The sequence below is a fragment of the Sceloporus undulatus genome, chromosome 4 (assembly GCF_019175285.1).
Source record: "Sceloporus undulatus isolate JIND9_A2432 ecotype Alabama chromosome 4, SceUnd_v1.1, whole genome shotgun sequence".
Taxonomy (NCBI): Eukaryota; Metazoa; Chordata; class Lepidosauria; order Squamata; family Phrynosomatidae; genus Sceloporus; species Sceloporus undulatus.
Window position 1 is genome coordinate 68063859 of NC_056525.1, and position 20140 is coordinate 68083998.

General features: G+C 40.1%; 1 protein-coding gene across 1 annotated transcript in view; it reads left to right on the forward strand.

Moving 5' to 3' along the window:
* Positions 1-2919: 2919 nt before the first annotated feature.
* Positions 2920-20140, forward strand: part of FKBP5 (FKBP prolyl isomerase 5) — a 60529-nt gene continuing 43308 nt past the window's right edge. Inside the window, exon 1 of the mRNA XM_042463529.1 lies at positions 2920-3001. The gene's annotated coding sequence lies outside the window, so the exon portion shown is untranslated. The remainder of the gene's footprint in view (positions 3002-20140) is intronic.

A 20140-nucleotide genomic window follows, 5' to 3' on the forward strand; every position in this document is an offset into this window, starting at 1 on the left:
TTTTTTCTTTTTTCGTGTGTGTATATAAATGTATGTTTGTGTGTGTTTTTGTTTATGTATGCAACTAATTGTTGAATAAAGTAAATATATTTTAAAAAGAAAGAAACAAAGAAAGAAAGATGAAAGGAGTTGTTGTCCATCTGAAGGGGACCAGGTCAAAGAAGGCTGAGTGCCACCGATTCATTCACCCTGTAATAATACCCACTAATAATAAGAATATTATAATAATATGCAAATGTATGCATAAACAACTGACAACAGGAGAGTAATTCTGCTTTTTCTCTTCCCCCTTTACCTTGGATGGCAGCCTCTCCCCCCCTTTTGAAAAGTAAATTAAAGCAATTATTTCCATCACTTACACGTGTTACTGGTTTCTCCTCTTTGACTTGAGAAGGCTTCCTCCCCTTAATCATATATATTATCTCTGAACACATCATTCTTTCCCAGCTTGTTTCCTTAGGGTATATATCTCACAGGCGTGCAAAAACACACACCAAGACAAAATAGGAAAGAATGATGTGTTCAGATAATGCTGCCAGTCTAATATTAAGCCCATGAAACCAAGGAAAATAAGCGTCCAGTGAGCATTTAACTCCATCCTCACCCTCTTGTGATTTGGTGGTAAGTGACCTACCAGATGTGCAAAGGCAGTTATCCACAAATACTAAAAACATGGGTGATCTAAGGGCAAAGTGTTGTTTTGTTAGGGTTTTTGGTGGGTTTTTCAGGCTTTGTGGCTGTGTTCTGGATGAGTTTATTCCTGACATCTTGCAAGCATCTGTGGCTGGGAACTATGGAGAATGCTGGCATGGAAATGAGTGGGATGTGTGTGTGTGTGTGTGTGTGTGTGTATACACATATATACATCCCACACATTTCCATATATATATATATATATATATATACACACACACACACACACACACACACACACTATATGACCCTTGGTTGAGAGGAAGTGATTTACATGTTAATCTGTGGGTTGGTCTGTCGTTTTGCTGTTTGGAGAGGGTGCCTTTGAGAGACCAAGGGATGGCATGGAAAGCCACGTGTCACTTTACTTTATCACATGGGGGAAAACTGGTAGTTTAAATGGTGATCATCCTGTGAAAATCACACAATCGCAATTGAAAAGTGATTAACATTTTCACACATAAAGAGCCATTATCCTAGAAATAACCATGCAATACACAAAGAGTTTATTGCCTAGTTGTTCCTGGGATAATCACGCTTTAATCGTTTTTCATTGTGACGTGGTGTGAAACCTTTTGTCCCGACTGCGCAATTTTCACGGGATATTCCCGGGATAATGGTGCTTTAATTGTGATGTCAGGGGAAAATCTTTATCTCCAAATGAGAGGTTTTCACTGGATAATCACTGTTTATACTTCTAATTGTCTCCGTGTGACAGTATGCAGCCTCAGAGCTGAAAGAAATGAGACAACAAAGTCCTTCATAAAGTCTTACTTCTCAGGGATTTCCAAACTTGAGTCCTCCAGATGTTTCAGACTGAAGTCCAAAACATCTGGAGGGCCAAAGTTTGGGAATTCCCAGACCCTTTAATTCCGTAAATATAGGGATCCACGCGTGGGTCAAGACCAGGGAGAAAATCTTCGAAAGCTGCTTTGCGGGATCTACTGTAGCTTTCTAGGATCTTCGGCCACAACTGCCCACTCACTCTTTACTAGCTCTCCATCCATGATCTTTCTTCTGCCTCCATGGAAGAGATCCATGGCTTGAAGTCCCACCAAAAGTGCCTCCTTTCCAAGGGGGAAAAGAGCTCAACTAGATGACCTCTGAGGACCTCCTGGCCCTTTTGCTTTGAGTGCGGTGGGTAGTTTAAGAGTGGAAAGGAGAGGCAATGGAAACTGAAGAATTTGGGCCAGGAGAGGAAAGAGCAAGGTTTCCCAGAAAAACAGACAAGACACCCAAACACTTGCCGGAGCCACGGCAGTTAAAGTGGTGTCAAACCGGATCAAACTTACAGTAAGGATTCAGCCTCTCTGTTTAACCTGGGAATTTATTCAGAGGGTTTTCTTGTTGGATGCCCAGCTTTTAATTCTTAAGCAGGGAGTACTGAGAGTGGCTTTTGCCAGTTCCTTCCTAGGAAACCTAGCCTTTGGCGGTCTCCCATCCAATTACTAACCAAGACTGGCCCTACTTAGCTTCCAAAATCAGGCGGGATCTGGGGCCTTTAAGACAGTCAGGCCCCTTCTGCTCCTCTGTGGTCCTAAACACACTGCAGAAATAATCCACTTTGATACTGCTTTCACTGCCCTGGCAGTTTGTCGTGGCACCAAAGCTCTCTCTCTGACAGAGAAGGTTCAATGTCTCGCGAAACTAGAGTTCCCAGAATTCCCTAGCATTGGGCCCGGGCAGTGAAAGCGGTTCCAAACCGGGATATTTCTCCAGGGTGGCTGCAGCAGCCCTTTAATGAGTTTGGATACGCAGCCCTTTGAGGAACCCCAAACACCTGGGCTGCATCCACACTGGAGAAATAATCAGGTGTGAGTGACACCACTTTAACTGCCATGGCTCAAGGCTATGGGTTTCTAGGAATAGTCGTTTGTTGCAAAACTCTGGCTTTGCAAACTAATTACAACAAACTACAGTACGATGCCCCGAATTCCATAGCCTCGAGAGCCCTGGCAGTTTAAAGCGGTGTCAAACCAGGTCATCCCTGCAGTGCGGATGCAGCAGTGGGGTCTTTCCCTGGAGGATCGAACTGGGGGACTCCAAAGTTCCCTGGAGGGGAGGGCGGGGATGTTTGTTTTTTTACACACTGGGAGGAGAAAGGACCAATCACGAGGCGCCGTGGCCACTCTGAGTCCAGACTGGCAAGCGCGGGGGCCAATGGGGGCGAAGGGGAGGGGCTTCTCCGAGGGGGACTCGCGGGCAGAGCCGGCAGCTCGTGTCATTCTCGGTTCAGGCGTCGAGGAGGAAGGAGCTCCGGAGCAGGAGACTATAGCAAGAAACGGGAGAGAGAGAGAGCAGGGAGCAGGTAGCTGGCTTTCTCCTCCTCGCCTCAGCTTCTCAGGAGGCTTCCTCTTTTTCCCGGACGCGTCCTCCAAGCTGTCCTCCATTTGGAGCAGCACCAAGAAGCATGCATTTATCTCCTATCTGGGTGTGATGGGCTGCCCAGGTGGTCCTGACAACTGTTACATCCACACTGCAGCAGTAACCCGGTTTGAAAGCGGTGCCCCAACAAACGACCACCCCCAGAATTCCATAGCCTTAAACCAGGGCACTTAAACCGCTTTCAAACCGGGTTATCCCTCCAGTGCAGCCAGAGAAAAAGTGTAATGGGGGGGAGTAGTAATGATGTTGTTATTGGTTTCATCTTCTTCATTATGTAAGGAGGAGGTGGGGAAGAGAGGGCTTTGGTGTGTGGCTGTTTTTGTGGCTGTTTTTGCTTGAAAGGGGAAGGTTTAAGATCTTACACTTTAACATTTTTCATTGAAAGTGGAAGGCAGCTGATAAGAGTTGGTTGTTTTGGGGTTCTTCCCCCTGAGTTTTCAGGAGAAACCAAGGCTTGCATGGATCCTTCAAAGCGATGTGTTTTCATCTTGGGTACTTTTTGTAAAGTCTCTGTAAAAGATTAGGACTCTTTGGTTTCATATATATATATATTGTAGCCCCCCAAAATATGAACAGTTTTCTTCTCTCTTTCTCTCTGTATATATGTCTTCAAGTCATCCCTCGACCCAAAAGTTTCTTAGGTTTATGTCTTCATGCATCTGATGGAAAGCAAAGTATAGAAGCTTATGCTACTACCAACTTCTTTCTCTCCCAAAGAGTACAAAAAGTGCTACTAGGTAACATTCATGCTGATCCAGAACGCACTGCAGAAATAACCCAGTTTGAGACCGCTTTAAGTGCCTTGGTGCCTTGCTAGGGAATTCTGGGAACTCTAGTTTTGGGAGACATTGAGCCTTCTCTGTCAGTGAGCTCTGGTGCCACAATAAACTACAACTCACAGGATTCCCTAGCACTGAGCCAGGGCAGTTAAAGCGGTCTCGAACTGGATTATTTCTGCAGTGCGTTTTGAGTCTTTGAATTCTTAGGCAAGGAATAAGAGGTGGTTTGGGTAGTTCAAAACATCGTAGACAACACCTGGTATTTGTTGGTGGCCTCCCACCCAAGTATAAACCAGGGGTGACCATGCTTAACTCCCAAGATGAGATGGGGTCATATATACTGCACACTATGCATGTGTGGTTATACATTTTCATCAATCTCGGTACCTAAATAATGCATCCTTAGATACAGCATCTGGTATTCCTTGGCAGTCTCCCATCCAAGGACTAACCAGGACTGACCCAGCTTAGTTTCCAAGATTAGAGGGGATCTGGTCCCTTAAGGCTATTTAGGTCCTGTTGTTCTTTCTTACTTAATGAATCATAGAATTGTAGAGTTGGAAGAGGCCACAAGGGCCATCCAGTCCAGCCCCATTCTGCCATGCAGGAAATCTCAGTCAAAGCATCCCCAACAGATGGCCATCCAGCCTCTGCTTAAAGACCTCCAAGGAGAGAGACTCCACTGCATTCCGAGGGAGTGAGTTCCACTGTCGAACAGCCCTTACTCTCAGGAAGTTCCTCTTAATGTTGAGGTGGAATGTCTTTTCCTGGAGCTTGCATCCATTGCTCCAGGTCCTAGTCTCTGGAACAGCAGAAAACAAGCTTGCTCCCTCCTCAATATGACATCCCTTCAAGTATTTAAACAGGGCTATCATATCACTACTAAACCTTCTCCTCTCCAGGCTAAACACACCCAACTCCCTGAGTCGTTCCTCATAGGGCATGGTTTCCAGACCCTTCACCATTGTAGTCACCCTCCTTTGGACACACTCCAGTTTCTCAACATCCTTTTTGAATTGTGGTGCCCAGAACTGGACACAATATTGCAGGTGGGGCCTGACCGGAGCAGAATAAAGTGGCACTATTCCTTCCCTTGAAGGAATGTTTCTATTGATGCAGCCTAAAATCGCATTGGCCTTGTTAGCTGCCGCATTGCACTGTTGACTCATGTTCAACTTGTGGTCTACTTGGACTCGCAGATCTTTTTCACATGTATTCTCATAGAAAAGATAGCAAAAAACTGTACAGCTTTAGCATTGTTCTGAATAGAAATATGTGTCTGACATTGTAATATAGATATAGGGGAATATTTCTACATATAGTTGGCCCTTGGTAGTTTGTTTCCAGGATCCCCTGTGGATACCAAAATCCATGGATGCTCCAGTCCCATTAAATACAATGGCATAGTAAAATGGTGTCCCTTGTATAAAATGGCAAAACTGGGGTATGCTTTCTGAAATTTATACTTTTGGGGAATTTTTCAACCTGTGGATGGTTGAATCCGTGGATAAGGAATCCATGGCTAATGAGGTCCAACTGTACAATTTATAAATGCTCACACACACACACACACACACACACCCTGTATAAGCCAAATACTGCCATTTGCACCTTCACTTTTTTTGTTCTTTGGAATAGTACAGAACTAGCCCTTTAGTCTACAGGAAGCCATATTATGGTATTTCTTCATATCTTGAAAAGAGAAGGGGAGGGGGGGAACCCAATACTTTCTGAACATTATTCACTTTCCCAGAAGAGTCACTGGAGCCTCCCTAGTAAAAGAGGAAACTCTTAATCCGTTAGAAAGTTTTCCTGCAGAAGCCCCACTGAAAAGCACTACCAAGAAGAGAACGTTGTAGTAGGTGAGCCGGTGGGTGAGAGTACATTAGTTCTCTTATGCAGCTCTTATTTATTTTACTGGGACCTACGCAGGAGAAATTCCCCCTGAATTGTGCCTGAAATGTGAAAACAAACCTATGGACTATATTGGTCACAAATGGCACGTTGCCAAAAAGTAAGCTTCAACAACTAGGCTCTTGCTCTTTCTATTTATTTATTTTTATTCTCATCATCCATTTGATGGATGTACTATAAAACCAGGACACGTATTGATAACGTTGTTTAATCAGGGTCTGTAACTGTTTTGTAAGGTTAAGCTGAAAGAAATGCTGTGTAATATGTCATTTAAAAAAATCTACATCAGAACACAGCTTCCTATGAATCTTCTCTTGAAACATCTTTTCAGAGAGCCTTCCAGTCAGCCATATTAATTATTTTGAACAAAAAGTGCCATAGGAAATGTCATTGATCTGGAGCATGCCACTGAATTGAGATTTCAGTGTTTAATAAGTCATCTTATGTACTTTAAATATGCTTCCTCACGCAAGTGCCCTTATTCTTTTTAGAAAGATGGAATTAAATGTAAAGTTTTAACACAATTATATAATCAAATGTCAATTATTCAGGAAGTAGTACTAAATGCAGATGAATAAGAATACATTTCCCTGTTAATTAAATTACCAAAAGTTTTGTTGCAAACTTAACAAGGACAAGGGTGAAGAATATTCCTTTGTGTTAGAATGTTCTATGGAAAGGGTGAAGATTGGGAGAGAGGAGTTTGAGATTAAAATGAATTTGTGGGATACTGTCATCACTGCAGTTTCTATGCTACAAAGGGACTTTTTCTGAGGGCTTCTTAATGGTGTACATGGTCATGTGGTAAAGTGTAAGGTTATAAAACCCATAGTTATAAGAAAAGGTGTTGTGATTTGTCGGAAGTTTTGGCTAAACTGTTCAGCACTCTTTCAAACACTGATGTACTAACAGGCGTGGCAACTTAAAACATTTGAGATTTCCTTAAATCAGTCAATAAACAGTGTGTAGCTCAATACTTTCTGTAATCGGTATTTAATCTTGTTCTATAGACGTTTAATTGGTTGCTACTTTCCGTTTCTGGCATTTTATGTGAAATTGAATTTTGTATTTGCTTCTCTTTTGCTCAACATTGTGATTTTATTTGTTTCAGTCTTACATCATTTAATGGTAGACCTATTTTAGCTAGCCTTTAGATCAGACCTGCACAACTTGGCATTAGGTAGGCGCCAAAATTAAAATAGGCTAAATTTATTTGAGCCACAAATAGATTTTAATTAAATATTAATTAATTAATATTAATTCCATCCTTCTCCTCCTCTGCCTCTCCCTCTCCTCGGGAGAAAACTGAGTGGCAGAGGAGCCTTGCTTGTCCACTCATCCTTCTCCTCAGGAGAAAGCTGAGAAGCGGAGGAGTCTTGCAGGACAAATGTTCACCCGATCTCCTCCTCCTCCATCTGGAAGAAAGCACAGCAGGAGAGGAGCCATGCAGGACAAGCATTTGCCCATCCCTCCTCCTCCTTTACCTGGCCTTCTCTTCAGGAGAAAGGTGGGTAGCAGAGGAGCCTTGAGGGACAAATGTTTGACCTTCCTCCTCCTTCACCTGGCCTTCTCCTTGGAAGAAAGCTGGGCAGTGGAGGAGCCTTGCAGGGCAAGTGTTTACCTGTCTTCCTCTGCCCCCAGTTCTTTTCCTCAGGAGAAAGCCAGGCAGCAGAGGAGCCTTGAGGGAAGAATGTTTTCTCTTTCTCCTCCGCCCCCACATTGCCCTCTCCTCAGGAGAAGGTCAAGCAGCGGAGGAGCCTTGAAGTCTTTCCACATCCTCACAGGCTACCCAAAATCCTTTGGTGGGCCACATGTGGCCCCTGGGCCATATGTTGTACAGGCCTGCTTTAGATACAAAAGCTCATATATTTGTACATAAAGCTACAACAGCTTGTCTTGTTCCTCTATGAGAAGGGTTGGAATCATATGGCCCCCTCCAGATGTTGCTGTACTGCAAATCCCAGTGGCCTTAGATAGTATAGCCAGAGGGGAGGAATGTTAGAAGTTGTAATCCAACAACTTCTGGAGGGCCATATAAATCTTACCCTGCATTATGAGTATGGCAATAGCCATCCATATTTTTATCCTGTCCTAGATCCAGCACAGTGCTACTGCAGTTTCCAGTTTCACCTAGAATGAAAGAGAAACCAATGGAACTCAATTTTGCTCCTCACAAGTAGTTAATGTCTAAGATAATTGCCAGATTACTGTTGATGGTATTCTTAAAACACGCCATAAACTAAGCTAAGCCATAGCTTAGACTGTCTGGCAGCAACGTTAAGTTTACTCTGCTGGAGATGGAAATGTGGTGGCCTTGGTGGTGTGCTTCTGTGAAGTAGCCCTCAAAGGAAGAGCACAATATTTATATCACTCTTGGTTCCCCACACATTCATCTGATGTCTGTTTGGGTGGTAATGCTTAGTTCTCCATTTGCTTAGGAGCTCGCTCACTGCAACCGTCAAAACTTTTAATAAGCGTCTTTTCTGCAGTGAGGGCCCCTCTCACAGTCAGGGACTGCCTTAACTTTAGATGAAACCACCTCAAGAAGCTTTTTAATATCAGAAAAGGGCAGCAAAATGTTTTTCAATTTATTCTTCTTTTTTTTTAATCTTTTACCCAGGAGTGTGTAAGATATGGTGAGACTTCTGTCTCCTGTGCCAAAACAGCTGTGCTGGCTTTGGACATTATACACCTTGACTTGGAATAGTCCCCCCCCCCTTCATTATCTGCTCTGTCTCAGGTACCAAAATGTCTTGGGTCTGTCCTGCTCCAAATGCTGTAGCTGCACTTCTTCCTGTAGCCCCATCTGGTTTAGTCTAAGGCTGTTTCCATTTTCCCCAATCACAATTTTACTGCTTTGTTTCAATTCCCCATTCCTACGCTTTGAGTTGTCATCTCATCTGGCAAAATCTTGCCCCTGGCAGTCCAGTGCTACACAAAAAAGTTCAGTTATGTTTAAAACTGAGATATAAGTAGTTTAATCAATGTAGTCTAAGGAACAATATTTTTATCAACATAATTATTTGGCATCTTCAGAAATAGAAAATGTATTGCATGTACATTTTAATTTATCAGAGCCTGTTTCATCAAATATATGAAATGTAATCACATTATGCATCTGGCCTGTGAAGTCTTATATCTACTTTGTCCAAGATTCCATATGATTTCATCCACAGCAGGAAAAATAAAATTAGGCACACTGTTGATGTGCTCAGAGGTGAAAGGAAAGTCTGAAGCTGCACAACACGTATAATAAGAACATGGACTACTTCTATGGAATTTGAAATTTCTAATATTTAGAACATTTTAAAAAATAAAAGATGAAACATTACACTCATCCCTCCACATTCACTGGAGTGAGGGGCACCCCCATAGATGTGGAAAAACAGCAAATAACACAAACACAATGTTTTTACCTGAGAGCACACCTCTCTAGGAATCTCTAGGTCCTCCAGTGCAACTCTGTGGTCAACATCTGTCAGACATTGACCACAGAATTGTGCTGGAGGAGCTACAAATGCCTAGTGGAGTGTTCTCTTTAGGAATCTCTAGGCCCTTCAGTGGTCAACTTGGTTAAAGTTGACCATAGAGTTGTGCTGGAAGACCTAGATATTCCTAGAGAGAACATATGAGTAAAATCTATGAAAAAGCAAATCCGCAAAAGTCAAAGCCATAAATGTGGAGGGATGAGTGTATTTTGCTCAGCCATTATTCTATGGAATCCACATGGAAAATAAAATACCTTAGTCTCAGAGTACTGGATGTAAATGTCTGTTTTTCACTGTACATAATAGTTTAAAAAGCACATATACCTATTTCTGTGCATATGGTTTTTCAAACAAAAAAAGACAACTTAAGAGCCATGCCTGAAAATAACCAAAAAGCGAGGGGGAAATCTTGATGCATCAGGGAAGCAGTCTCAAGTCACAACTATCATAGATGTGCAGATGAAAGAAGTCAAAATAAGATCTAAAGTGACTGGACAAGGAAGAGAACAGACTCGTTTCACTCTGTAAATTTTAATGCTGTTGTATGAATACTTAATTTAATAGAAGTAGGTTCTTCTCAGAGATAATGGTAGTGACACTAACTAATAATTGTTAGTAATGTGCAGAGGAAGGCACAGTAAGCCTCCTTTTGAATATCTTTCACCACAAAAACATTATGATGAGATAATCCAAAATGAAACAAGAGATAGTGCCAGAAGATGAGACTCCCAGGCTGGATGTCTCTCAGTAGGCTTCTGGGGTAGAGTGGAGGACAACTAAGAGCCTGTACAGACTGGCACTTTGTGCTGGCCTGCAGGTGAACTAGAGCTCAGGATTACATGCTCAAAGCCCTACTATTGCCACCTGGCCACCATCATGGAGTGCACCTGTCCAGACAGGGCACGCCATGATGACGTCCCTCGTGCACAGTGCCCAAATGGCGCTGCGCACAAGGAGCATCATAATGCCGCACCGTGGCGTGTGTGGCACCCCTTATATGGAGCAAATAGGAACCGTGTTTCATTGCTCCTTTTTTACACCAGTTTGGGCGCGCGGCATGCGGTTGCCATGTCTCCAACCCAGCGCTTCCAGGGGTGGCATAGAGCCGCCCCTGTTGGGCTGTCTGTACAGCCCCTAAAAGCAGTGCTGTGGCTAATGATGCAGTTGGACTCAAGCCAAAAGGATCTTCAGCTGATGACATGCTCAGAGATGAAAGGAAAGTCTGAAACTGCACAACACATATTACAGGAACACGGAATGTAAGAAGTATAAATGTTGAGAAACAAAACATAATAAAACAAGAAATGGAATGTCTACACATGGCAATACTTTTTTTTTAAACTTATCAAACACTAAGGGGCTGTGCACACCGGCAGGAAAAGCCAGCCTGAGGGCGGAGTTGAGGCATGATGTTCATATGATGCACATCTCAGCTCTGCCCCCAGGATGGTGTGACACCACACACTGCACCACACAGTGCATGGCATCACGGTGCTCCTCTGATGCTGTGTCCACAACGCAGCACGAAGGAGTGCCATAAAACTGCGGTGCCACGGCTATTGCACCCTGCAAAGGCCAGATTGGGGCCATGGCATACAGTTGCTGTGGCCCCGATCTGGCTGTAAAAGGGACGGTCTGCACAGCCCCTTAGATCTCAATTCAGTGACATGCTAAAGTGAGTGAGCTTGGGGTAAGTGAGCTAAAGTGGGCAAGAATGTGACATTTTGAGTCATATAATTACAGAGTGTTTTACTCAGGAAATGAAAGTCCAAGAAGAAATGGGGTGACATTTATAGTGATGAGAGATGTAGCAAAAGCAGTCAAAGGATATAAGACTTCAGAGAAAACCCATCAACATAACATTAATCCAAGTTACTGCTCCAACAACAGTCAGAAGAAGAAGAATTTGAAAAATTCTGTGCTCGGAGTCCAGGAGGAAATTGATCACACACCAAAATAGGACTTGTTAAACATATGCTACTGGAATGCAAAAATAGGTAATGGAGAAGAATCAAAGATTGTAGGAATGTTTGTCCTCTGATCAAGAAATGAAGCAGGAGACCAACTTACTGAATTTTGCGAGGCCAGCAGTTTGTTCATTGTAAACACATTCCTCAAGCAACCCAAGAAGTGACTGTATAGATGGACATCACCTGATGACCAATATAGAAATCAAATAGATTACATAATTGGAAGCAAAACATGAAGAAGCTCAGTTTTCTCCACAAAAGCAAGACCAGGACCAGATTGTGGCACAGACCATGAACTATTACTATCAAAAATTATTAATAAAGCTAAACATTAGGAAAAACTTCCTGATGGTAAGGGCTGTTCAACAGTGGAATACAGTGCTTTAGAGTGTGATGCAGTCACTTTCTTTGGAGGTTATTAAGCAGAGGCTGGGTGGTAATCTGTTTGGAGTGATTTGATGGTGTATTCTTGTATGTCAGGGGGTTGGAGTGGATGGCCCTTGCGTCTCATCCAGCTCTATGATTCTAAGAATACTAATCACATAAATATTAACATCATGCCAAGGTGCAACTTGAAGAACATCCTTGTAGAATTTAAGGATATTTAATTTAATGTGAAAAATAGATTTGCACCAACCCCCCCCAACAAGTTAAAAACAGTTTTAAAAATATGAAGTCAAAGGCTTTCATGGCTGGCATCCATAGTTTTTTGTGGGTTTTTCTGGCTATGTGGCTGTGTTCTGGAAGAGTTTATTCCTGATGTTTCACCAGTATCTGCGGCTGGCATCTTCAGAGAATGTTTTAAAATTAAAAATTTTAAAAAGATTTAAAAATATCTTGAAAATATAATAAAATACAGACATAATACATACCTGCACCATTAAAAGCTCTGTATGCTGCAATAAGTAAAAAAATACTGCCTACATAAAATATATATTTGCCAACTGGCAAAAAAACAACAGGAAAGGGGCCAACTGAACAACCTGTGGAAAGGAGTTCCACAACTTGGTAACAACCCCTGAGAAGGTTGTGTGTGATATGCTCACCAAATTATCCTATGAAAGTGGTAGGACAGAAAGGAGACCTTACCTTGAAGCTCTTAAGAGTTGGGATGGCTCATAGAAGGAGATGCAGCCTGTCAGTCCGCATACAAAGTGTGTAGAAATGTAAAGGTCATAATAATCACTAAATTCTACCATGAAATGGAAATAATGCCCAGAAAGACACCTCCTTCATTAACTGAACCATATCTGTATACATTTGGTGTGATTCCTCAGAGGCTTTTACACAAGAACCTCTGCAAATAGGAGGCTTCTTCAGCAAAACTGCATCATGTTCCATTCTATCTGGAATGGAATTCAGAGGCAACTATAGATACTACCTGTGATATGAATGATGATTATGACAGTTCCTCCACCACTTTGTGATTTTATGAATAAGCTGTCTCTCAAAATAAAGAGGTAATGTTTCAAAGGGGATATGTCATGGCAGGATCCTATACGCACCCATTAATGTATAAGTATTAAGATTTCTATTGAATTCAGGGGGTCTTAAAATAATCTCTTTGGGATTTCTCTGCAAGTTAACTTCCTTTGTGCCTTATAAAATCACATGCTACCTGGGACTCCTTGTTTTGTGCTATGTTGAGAGACTGACTAGCATTTGGCTTCTTGGGATCAAATAGCATGCTTGATTGCATCTGTTTGGCTCTTCCATCTAGTGGTTCAGATATCCATACAAATTGAGGGTCCCTGGTTTGTTTAGCTAACCCCTCTGGCAGGAAGAACCAAGCAGGAGTGATTGGCCAGCTTGTATTGCATGATCGCTCAGTCACAATAAGCAATGATTCTTCAGACATCTGGCTTCTTGCAGTGTGTCAACTGAGCCACTGTGTAGAAAGGCAACAGTGATTATCCCATAACTCTTCAAGTTCTGTTTTTTGGAAGTTTATGAAACCCTACATCTAATTTCATGTTGTACTGTAGTCTAATTTGTTTGGCCTGAGTTTCAGAGCCAGTGGTTAATTTAGTAAGAATTTGGGGTTTTAGAATTATTTTCAATTGGTCACACACTTATTCAATCAGAAGCTTATATCTGTTCTGAATATATTATTACCTGTACTAAGATTTTTCATTTGGATAGCATATATATTTGTATAAATTAATGTTTAGAACTGCACAGGGTAAAATGACAACAGTGAACGTGCAAAGGAGATAGCTCCCTTAATCTGTGATCAGTTTGGATCAATTTGACTTTGGAAGTGATTCTGATTACCCTTCTTTCATTTATCATCATTTTATTACGGCACACAGCCAGCACAGGATTACCCTTCTATAAAATGGAAAAATCAGATTATTTTATACATGGCATGTTTTTTTAAGCCTGTGGAAGTGAAGAAAGGCACACAGTTGAGCTCCTAAGCAACAGCTCTTCTTCAAGGTTTCAGCACTGGCTACTCAATAACAATTCCCTGGAAATCTGGTTAATAGAAGAGCAGTAATAAATCAAATGGTAGTGCTGATGAATGCCTTATTCTATGTAATAAAGTGAGTTTTAATGTCATGGTTGCGTAGGTTCTCTGTGAATCAGAAATGGAGGTGAAAGCTTATAGGGCTTGTTCATGTATTTACTGTTAGTATTGATAGAGATCCTCTTCATCTGCTGTGCCATTTTTAACATGAGGGAGTGGTTGTATATACTTTAGTGTACATCAAAGTAAAATAAAAATTGTTCTTTTGGAACTGTTTAATCTATAAGCCTATACATGATGCTTTTTCTAGCTTGGGCAGATTGTCATTGATTCATAGCAAAATGTTAGTCATTATGGTAAGCCAAGTGTAAAAAGAGGGTCAATCAACATTTATGACCAGGTTAGACATCCTCCAGGAACTTGTTTCCCATAGGCAGGAAGGGCAGTGAAATATCTGGAAATGAAGAGCTTGACCAATGGGGAGATTTTTGAGGTGTAGTTTTACAGCAATATAGTGACCACTATGTTAAAGGATAACATTACAATTCTTCATACATGAGTTCCAGAACAGATTTATTTAAAACAGGGGGTGGACAACCTGTAGCCTTCCATCAGATGTGCCATACATAGCCATTAATGAGGGATGATGGTAGTCGTAATCCAAGAAGATTTGCAGGGCCACATGTTTTCCAATCCTGGTTTAATAAATGAAGAAAAAAGAATATAGAAATCAGATTTCTAATTTGATATAGTTTAAATTGCATGTTAACTGACTGATGCATCAGTCATCAGTATAGCTTGATTTAGAACTTTCTGCTCCGGAAAACACATTTTAATTATATGATATAATTATCATATATTTGTCATAATGCATGCACACACACACAGACACACACACACTAAAATATGTTAATTATGTATAAGACACGAAACAGGTTCTGTGCAAAACTGTTTTTTGCATCTGCATTAAAAATGAGTAGCCCACCATTTTACCATTGGTAGATGCTTAAATGAGGGGTTACCAATCTGGAGAGTCCTCTAGTCTTATTGGAAGGCAGCTGATGAGAAACCTCTTGTGGATTATGAAAAGCACCCATGTGTGTTTCACAAAGTGTTCATAGCTTTTTGAATCTTAGCCATTCATAGTTTTTTTTTTAAAAAAAATCCCTTGATCACAGTGGCTTACAACCCTCCTGGATGATATCATATTCTTATTCCATGTCTTTTAACTAAAACTCGTCAATTTGCTTACTGGTAGTTATTATATTATGAATATTCATTATGCTATCTGTTAGTCTAGCAAGAAAATAAATATCCTATTTCAGGTGAATACAGTGTTGCATCTGATAAGTACCAACCCTGTTGATAGAAATTTCTCAGCATTTCTCAGCAAAGTAAATGACCTTACAAATCCATGTTTCCTTCCCATGTTTACTTGCTTTGTCCTGAAGTAACAGAATCAGGAAAAGTGTGGCAACCATGTTTATATATCCACTTCACAAAGCTCTTCACAACTGGGATGGAAAACAGATTTTGGATTTTGAGAAGATGATACTTGGTTTGTCTTCTACTACCCCTTTGGCGTTCTGGAAGTTGTGGTACAATCCTTTGTAGACGTACTGTGGTGCCACTGAACACAGCATGGCTTTCTGCTAAACAAACTTGTATAACATGGCAATGGCATGCATCTGTAGCAGAAAAGTGAGTGTTGCTGGTTATTTGGGGAAGCGGCAGGGGGAGAAAGAAATGATTTTCGTTCATCCTAAATGAAATCAACCTGATGTTGGTTTAAAATGTGCATAAAATTATAATTATGTAATATATTATCTTTTAATCATGTGAAACAGGTAAATGCAGAAACACTTTGATTTTAAGGACAAATCAGTTTATTTAGGTTGTATTAACACAAAAAAGTACTGTGAGTGCATTCATTTCTTTTTATGCCCCCCAGTTTCTCCTTACTTCCTCAGCCACATTTTTTTGTTGGAACAGTTGATACACAATCTGCGATAACGCATCAATAGTGAGAAACACTGGTTAAAATGTAAGAACCAGCTTGGTCTGCTTAAAAGCTTAGATAATGTTGATCTTGTGCTCCAGAAATTTTTGAATAATTGATACTGCCACTTGGGGGAGCTAGGACAGTTTAAAACTCCAAATAGTTACTGAATCTCATGAAACCTGATGGGGAAAGAGGTGAAAAAATGAGAAGAAAACAACTAACGTAACCTTTCAAGGACATCGCAATGTCAAAGATAATGTTTGGAATTTGTAGAAGTTTGCTATTGGCAAAGTTTATTTTATGAATGATAAGCCCAGTTTCAGTAAAAGTCTTATGAAGAACCAAGAGAACATGTAGTAAGGGAGTTAGCTCAACAATGTTGTCACAAAAAGAATATGTTTAATATAGTGTGGTAGCAGGCCATTTAATGTAATCAGTGTACATTAGATTTCTTCTTTCATGTTTGTTATCAAATGTACTGTTCCATTCTTAGAAAACAAAATTCTGGAAAAGGCGGACGGGGCATATATTTCAAATGTTACTTTTGTAATGCAAAGTCAAGCATTTGTAACACTTTCTTGAACAAGAAGAGACAAACACCTTCCTCTTTAACACATTTTATTTAGATCACTTTTAGTGTGCATAGTTATAGCATTTTGACACCATTTTAACTGCCATGGCTTCATCCAAGGGAATTTGTAGTTGCATGACATGTTCAGAATTCAATCCTAGGATTTGTATCCTAGGACTATACATGTAGGAAGACACTCCGCATTATGTGGTGATTGGTTTTGTTAGAATTTCTGATAGTGTGGTTTTAACTAGCAAATTGTCAATCAAATCTGGGATTTTTGTAGGGATAAACCAATATAATGATGGTTTATACTATACTGTTGTATAATATTTGCAAAAGCCTACAGCAACATATGGTTTAAAGTTAAAGTGCCTATGTCACTTCATAATACCAGGCCATCTTTGGCTGCATCTGTGCTGCAGAAATAATCCAATTTGACGCCACTTTAACTGCAGTGGCTTGGTGCTAAGGAATTCTGGAAACTGAAGTTTTGTGAGACATTTAGCCTTCTCAGTCAGGGAGCTCTGGTGCCACAACAAACTACAATTCTCAAGATTCTATAGCATTGAGCCATGAAAGTTAAAGTGGTATCAAACTGGATTATTTCTGCAGTGTGTATGCAGCCTTTGTGATATTAAAGATTCAAAAGTGATGCCAAAGATTCCTTAGTGGGGCTGCTATTGGCCTTCTTGTTGTTTTATATCTAGATTTAATCTTAGCAATCCTTCCAAGACATGCAAAAAAAAAGCTGCCAAAAATAACATGGTTGAATAGATACATTTGTGAGAACTTGTGTTTCTTGCACTTCAGTTACATCTGTGGCTAGAACCATTTCGTATTACATAATATATTTGTTTTTATAAACAATGTAGGGGTTTAAAACATCTAGATCTGAGGAAAACTAAGATTGTTTTTATTTATATTTATACATATACAAGCTTCCTTTATCAATTTTCAAATCTATGAATGATAGATAATCTGGAGAAATACACCCCCAAGAGTTGGATTCCTTTTGGAATCCTGTTCATTTAGGAACAGCAACATGAAATGTTGTGAACAGGATGCGAATTTAACTTTGTGCAGAGTGCTCTATCCAAATTAGAGATATTTTTGAGATATTGGGGATTGGAGTAACAGTATATTTTTTCAAGGGAAATGATTAAAAGTTAAAAAGTTGAATCTCAATTCTTTATACGATACATTTGTTCTATATGATATTTTTGGAGACTAAGATGGTTAAGATGCTGGTGTTGCCCAATTCTGTCTCTGGATGCCCAGGTCTCAGTGGCAGTCAGGAGTGAGTTCATATAGTTAAAGACAGTGTGCCTTCGGCCCCATTCATAGAAATGTCAAATATGTCTATGATGAATCATGCCTTGATTATATCCCATGTGGATTACTGTGATACATCCTACATGGGGCTACCTTTGAACACTATATGAAAACTTTAGCAAGTCCAAAGTATTGCAGCCACAGTGCTGACCAGAGCTGATTACAGGGAACATATAACTTCCTTGTTAAAATAGGCTGTCTGGGTACCAGTTTGCTTCTGACACAATTCAAAGTGTTGTTTATGACCTATCATACCCAAGCAGCTTAGGGTCAGACTAACTGAAAGACAACACCATCATCATCATCATCATCATCATCATCATCATCATCATCATGGAACAGTAGCTATTTGGATATGGATTTATAATTTGCTGCTGTTCAAACAAATTAAATTAATGATAATTGGATTTTTATTTAATACAGCATGAAATGGACTTTCTCTCTTTCTTTAATATTTCCAAGGTGCCTTCTATGAGTCATGTGTTTTGATGGCACTCCAGCCTCTGAAATTCCTCTTCAATCACAAACAAACCTTGCACATTCAAATCAACTTTCTATTTTTGCAAGTCCCAATTTGTAGCACATTTTTGCTCTCGATATTTTGGCAGCTGGAAATACCAGCTGTTTTCAAACCAAGGGAATCTGGTGCCGTTCATGCCTCAGCCCAAGGGGGAGTTGATGATTAGTTCTCTACTTCTAGGTTTTATTGCAGGAAATGTTAAGTTTTTTTAATGAGGGATATGCTTCCCTGCCTTGTTCCATGGCTCACTTTTCCTTATGAGTAGGTCTGTCAGCTGGAAAAAGTGAATTCAGTCTCTGTTTTTCAAGTATTTTCAAGCAGACAAAAGGATGCAACTAGATTAGAACGTTGGATATTTTCTAGCTAGTATTTTAGCAAGAGAATGCCAATGAATATCAGGTTCTGTAGTGTATATTTGAGAGGAAGGAACTAGCAAAACTATCTGTAAGTATTCCTTGCCTATGAAAAACCTATGAAATTCATGAAGTCACCATAAGTGGACAGATGAATTAAAGACACACACACACACACACACACACACACACATTTTTGCACATTAGTGCCATAATCCAAATGCTAATCTCAAGTGATCAAACCCATAGCATCAGTCCATGGGTCAAATCCCCTGGATGGTAAGCTGCTGGATACTATCCATGACAAATAGTGTTCCTGAAACATTTTATCTATCAGTTCCTCATACCTATTTTGTCACAGGAATAATGTGTGAATGAAATTTCAGAGAACAATAATGTTGGCTTAAGTTTGTGCGCTTAATAGAGCTATTTTATGCATGCCTACATACATTTAAGTCCCACTGACTTCGAAAGGGATTACTCTTAAATTAATGTGGGATAGGATTATATGTAATAGTATTTTTTCTTCTTCCCCATTTCTCATTGAAGTGGAAACCTCTTCATTCAAATACTGGCAACAGTGAGCTGGCTTACAAGTAAAACCAATGAAAGTAAGGAGCACACTGTATCTGTAATTATGTCTACAGATATACCCATATTGCAGAATTAAAGCGTTTTGACACCACTTTAACTGTCATGGCTGCATCATGTGGAATCTTGGAATTTGTAGTTTGGTGAAGTATTCTACCTTCTCTGTCAGAGAGCTCTGGTGCCTCACCGAACTACAAAACCTAGGATTCTATAGGATAGAGTCATGGTAGTTACAGTAGTGTCAAACCAATTCAATTCTGCAGTGTGGATACACCCTACATCTCCAAATAATTACACAGTTTGCAGATACCATCAGTATAATGCTATAATGGTATTTGCCACGTGCTGCTAGAAGATATATATAATATATCCTGAAATATAAACTTTGGAAAATGGAAATGCCACTACTAGTTAATGGGCTTTTCCGTTAACTCAAGACTGCTACAACTATACAAAACCACCTTTTTCTGTCAAAGAAATGAGTTTCCTCTCCTGCTGAAGTGTTTCAGATAGATTGTGGGCCACCTTTTACTGTTTAATTTTGTTTTACAAAACCTGCACTGTTTTTCAAAATCAGAAGTGGACCGCTAGCCACATCTGAGTTGATTATGGGGTTAGTTATTTTTTATTTTTGCATTTTTGGCAGTCTGTGCAGTTCCTAGAAGACCACAGAGGCAGAAAATTGGCCCTTGGATCTAAAAAAGATGCCCATGTTTATTCTAGAAAATTAAACCTAAAACGAATATGGCATCTGACACAGTAAACTTTTAAAAAATGTTTTTTTTCTCTTTTTCAGTAGTATTACATAAAATTAAAATGGCACACCAAAAATATGTAAAATTAGAATAAAAGCATAACAAATTGCATAGTAATGATTCACCAAACTTGTTATACAGTATGACACCAATATTATTTCATTGTTTCAAGTGCAGAGTGGGGGAAACCCACCTCATCTCAAAATTGGCAGAAGCCATTCAGATAGGACAGTGAAGATAGGACAGCGAGATGGAATACAGTTGAAATCTGAAGCCATTCCATAGCTGTAGTTCAATCCAGCCACAATAATGTA